The following is a 5,313-nucleotide window of genomic DNA, read 5'->3' on the forward strand; positions in this document are numbered from 1 at the left end:
AAGGACCTTGTTGTCAGTTTACAATCTCTTATTTTTTATTTTTTATGCCTACAGCACCTGGTCTTCCTAGGTGGTCTCCCATCCAAGTACTAACCAGGCCCGACCCTGCTTAGTTTCCGAGATCAGACGGGATCGGGCTTGTTCAGAGTAGCATGATTGTAGACTAGAGGGTTACTTTTAGACCCACAAAAACATAGTTATTTTCAGGCAATTAGTTAAAATACTAAAAGATTTTTTAATTTTATGACTATGAGTGTAGAGCTACAAAATCTAAACATCACTCAGCAAATACAGCTCTCGACTATATCTAGCTCTTGCTTGAGCATTGGTTTTTCTTTTCCAATTCATGATCAGCATTATCATTAATGCAGCACATTATATATTTTTTTAATCATCTGTGATAAATCACACAGCCACTAAAACAATGCCACTGTAATAATGTATGAGGTACAAGCACCTTACCTTAGCTGGTTCAGCTCAAATAATATTTTCTTTAATATGATTTGCTTTATGAACATACATACATAATGAAGGAGAAACGCCCATGTGTGATGCTGAGGACTAGCTAATGAAACAGATTTATTTAGACACCACTAATAAACTGGTGTAAGCCTTTTGCTTTTAAATATTGAAGAATATCTAGTCTTCAGAAATGAAATTCTGTTGAAGTAACTTATTCTAAGAAAATAATTATGTATGTGTGTCTCAGAAGGGATAACCTTTAATGTACAAAGATATTCATTTAAACGTTTATTCACAACAGTTTAAAAATGAGAACCTAAACAAAGGAAATATTTTACATGCACACGATGGAATATTATGCAACTATTAAAATCTATGGTGATTAATACATGCTTACACGTGCAGGATTCAAAACTGCCTATACACAGCGTGCATTCTTCACTCATTTATTTGTTCATGCAGACATTAACTGTGTGTCTGTTACATGTCAGGTACTGTTCTAGGCCATGGGCGCATAGTTGTGAACAAAACAGCCAAGAAGCTCTGCCCTCGTGGAGCCAATATTCTAGTGAGAGGAGACACAATACACACACACGGATGGTAGTTCAGGCTAGTACTATGGAAACACATAAAGCAAGGGAGTGAGACAGAGGGTGCTCGGACAAGAGAGTTTCGGCCGGGAAACAGTCGCAGAATGCCTTAGACAGGCGGGGGAGCGAGCCGGGGTGTGCGCCACGGAAGAACATTCCGAGCAGAGGGAACAGCTAAGCCGGGAGCTCGCAGGAAAGGAGGCCAGTGTCGCTGGAGAGACGTGAGCACACAGACAAGTAGGAGGAGGTCAGAGAGATTACGGCAGTTGTGGGGACAGTGCTGACGGAGGATCTTGTCTTACGAGCTACGGTGGGACGTTTGCTTTTGTTCTACTGAGAGGAGCAGCCACCGGAAGGTTTTGAGGAGAGGAGCGACATGACGGGCTTCTGCTGAATTGGTCGCTAGCTCCTGTTTTAAGAACAGACCGCAGGAGAACCCGGCAGCTTTGATGTCGGGAAAGAGGTGAAGTGGCCTTAGCACGACGACGTAAAATTGAATGTGACGAGAAGGCATCTGACTCCGAGGACACTGGAGGACAGATCCGATGAGACTGACCAATGAATCAAGAATAGTATGAGAGGAAGAGAGGCCTATGGTACAGATAACTAAAGGAGAACACTGCCTTTACTGTTTGACGGAAAGACAACAGGAAGAACAGTGGTCATATTTTAATAGGAGACTAGTCAGAAGTTTTGGAATACGCATTTCTAATAGTTAAATAATAGGTTTCGTTTGGATAAAATACTAGAAAAAAACTTCATCTGAAAAAAGGATATGCTACTGTAATCAAAATTCTAAATAAAAAACGGTGAATGATTTCAATAATAAGAAAGTTGGAGGGGCAGTTTTATGAAGCCGATACTTAAGATAATAGACCAAATGAACCCAGACTTTCAAAGAATACACTACATGGAATGAGACCAAGAACGAACAGAAAACGCCAACAGAGGCTCGTCATAAAACCGTAAGGGCAACAAGAGCCCATAATACACTGGAGCCGGTGAAAAATATGAAAAGCAAACTGGAATGGGAGTCTATTTTTGGCAATGCTGGAAACAAGAAAAAAGACCAGAAAAGACAGAGGTGCTTGGAGAGTTGGTACAGATGATAAGAAGAAGGTAGAATTTGAGTCCAAACTCTTTTAACCTTGTCCACAAGTGCTCCATACACTAAAACGGTTAGGAGGAACGAGAGAGAGACAGCTGACGTCCAAGGAACTAAAGAAGCTGTAAAAGAATGCCCGATTTCCTAAGTTTACGTCCCAGGCTCACAGAAGTTAAAATGTGCGGTAGTAGATGCATTTTTGGATATAATTTCAGAAATAAATGAGGAAAATCTTTTCCGAATCATGAAGAGGAAGGTGTTAGAGGAGTAAACTGTCTGATGAGATTGAGCTTCAAAACTGAGTAATTAAAAAAAAAAAAAATACCAGTGGAATATTAGAGACGAAAAAGGGTCATGTCTAATCGACTATCAAAATTCCAGAATAAAACATAAAGCTGATTATTTGAGATGAGGAAAGCGTCTCCTCCTACCCTCCTTCTCTACACTGCTGGCAGAAAAAAAAAAGGCATGGTAAGACTCAGTGAAAGTTTACTAAGAACATTGCATTTTTACATTCTTTCCTATTTTTTATTTGTTTATATGGTTTGCCAGGCTAATGGATAGAAATTGTACTTTATAATTAATTTATTATTAGCATGACTTTAGACAAAGTATCTATCTTACAAGGTATCACTGAGGACAAGACAGGGAAATGGGATGCAGTTATAGCTTAGTCACCTAAAGAATATTAATTAATGAATGTGGGATATAAACCTAAAAGCTTTAACAAATGAACAGGACAAACAAACAGAGACTCATGGACACGGACAATGGACTAGTGGTTACCAGAGGGGAGGAGGGAGCGGGGAGGGGGAGGTAGACGGGGGAAAGAATTTAAATCATTTCTTCAATGAAAAAATTAATTAATTAATTAAAAGAATATTAAGCAATAGTCTCAGACTAACCTCAAAAAAAGACTGTGGGAGCCTGCACTTGGCTCTGCCTTTAGAGGGGGTACAGCTGCTTTTAAAACTAACAATGTGCATTTTCATAGCCAAATACCAAAGCCATATTTACATAAGAACAATCAGTGATATTTAGGGTAATGGGATTTTCTCGACAATCAAAAGATCTAAATCTTTTGGTTTTCCAGTGGTTAATGAGGCGAGAAGAAAACAAGATTGCTAAAATCGGTGTCACCTTTTGCTTTTTCAGTGGAGGCATAACTTATTGAGCAGCTGCCTTGTGTCAGACACTCTGCTAAAAACGTACCAGATACTTCACTATAGGCTATCTAATTTAATCTTCATGACAAACCTAAGAGGGGATATCATTCCCATTGTAGACATATGGAAAGAGAGGCTTATACACATTATAAAATTTGTCCGAGACCATTTGGCTGATAAGTCGCAGACCCAAGCACTGGAAGGAACCAAGATCTGTCCAATTCCAAGAGTCAGACTCCACCACTCGGCACCAATAGTAACAGATACTCTGTCCAGCTCACCATACTCTGTGCAGGAAAATCACATGAGTGGGACAAATGCTTAGTCCTTACGGTTATACTGACTCCTTACTGTGTGTGTAAAGAAGGGGAAAAAGATAGGAAATCGTGGAAATCTCTGCATGACGTAATGAGGTTATGAGGTTAAGAAAACAAGGACTACGTAGCATGGGGAAAATAAATAAAAAGCTAAAAACAAAACAAAACAAAAATACTGATCTCTGAGACCGAGATTATATAAGAGGATGGACATAAGCTCTGGAACCAAGCCTATCTGCGTTTAAGTTTAGCCAGTTATATGATTTGAGATAAATTACTTAATCTCTCTAGGAGTCACTCTAATCGGTAAATAGATGAGTAACAATATTTACCTTATAAAGGTATTTTGAGCAATAAATGAGATAAAAAAAATACAACTCAGACGGGGTGTTTGCAAGGGATAGCAGTGTTTCTCCGTGTTTCCTGCACCAGCTCAAATGCCACTTCTCCTTTCAAGACAAGAGAGAACACTCGCTGTTTTTAAACTAGTTCACATCTCTAAATTCATACTGATATTCACAGATGTTTCAAATATAATCTTAGAACTGCATTTTCTTTGTTTCTCTCAAATGTCAGGAGGCTTACAAATTAATAACCCAGACAGTGATGACATATGAAGGTAAAATTATGTATCACTTATTAAACACAGAGTTTATCAGGACCTAGAAGAAAAAATAATAATTACTAGGAACTAGCACAGGTTCACTAAGAAATGGCATTCACTTTTGTTGACAAGGTTACCAACCTGAAAGGAAGATGGTAGAAATATGGTATGTGAGAACTTCAAAAGGGAATCTAACAAGAATATTTGCAACAACGAGAGTAAACTGTGGCTGGGCAAGAGTTCAGTTAGGTGGCATTATAGAGAGCAAAGCAACCTTAGGCAAAGAAAATTGCCTAATAGATTGAAATAAATCTACCAAGAAATTTCCAACGGCAGGCATTCTTGGCTCCTTCAGTTTAATCGATGCACTTATCAAAGTATTGGAACCGAAAAAAAGAACGTACGCTTCTTAAACATTAATGACATAAGATCACGTTAGGTGACAGAATCGAGATTCAAAAGAAAACCTTAACAATCTGACATTCAGCCTTCCGCTACAAATACTTTACTTCGGGTACCGTATGTAAGAACATTAACATACAAGCACGTTTAAAAGTGAACAGTCGGAAAGGTGAAGACGTTTGAAAAAATGAGAAAAATAGCTGGACAGAAATGAGGTGATCTAGTAGGAAAAAGATAGAAAACTGTCCAAGTATCTGTGGGACTATCATGAGGCAACTCTTAATCCCTTTCCCTTGCCTAATATCTTCATATGTATCTGACAGGTGAAAAAAAAAAAAAAATGAGGCTCAGAGAGGTAACACAGAGAACTAGCAGAAGAACTGGAACCTAAATTTAGGTCTGGCGAAAAAGAAAAATCCAATTTATTCTGTGTCATCCCAGAGAACAGAACGCTAACCACTTACATTGGGATGCCAGATTTCAGCTCATAAGGAAGAAAAAAAAAAAACAAAGCAAAAATTGAACTTTATAAAGTCTGGACAGAAAGGCCGTATGTAATGTGATCAAGAACAACTTCAGCCTAAAACCACATTACTTATATTCCAGGCTTCATGAGCACCTTGCGTTTGCTGAGCAACGGTTATGCCAGGTGTTCCACAATCCCTTA

The 5,313-nt window shown here is 38.6% G+C and overlaps 1 protein-coding gene and 1 non-coding gene across 5 annotated transcripts in view; both read right to left on the minus strand.

Annotated features, from left to right (window-relative positions):
- Positions 1–5,313, minus strand: part of GPATCH2 (G-patch domain containing 2) — a 140,161-nt gene that overhangs the window by 86,447 nt on the left and 48,401 nt on the right. The window lies entirely within an intron of this gene.
- On the minus strand, positions 46–164 carry LOC112483269. Its single transcript, XR_003047578.1, has one exon. It is a non-coding gene; the product is annotated as a 5S ribosomal RNA (ribosomal RNA).

This window comes from Pteropus alecto, unplaced genomic scaffold (genome assembly GCF_000325575.1).
Source record: "Pteropus alecto unplaced genomic scaffold, ASM32557v1 scaffold65, whole genome shotgun sequence".
Classification (NCBI taxonomy): Eukaryota; Metazoa; Chordata; class Mammalia; order Chiroptera; family Pteropodidae; genus Pteropus; species Pteropus alecto.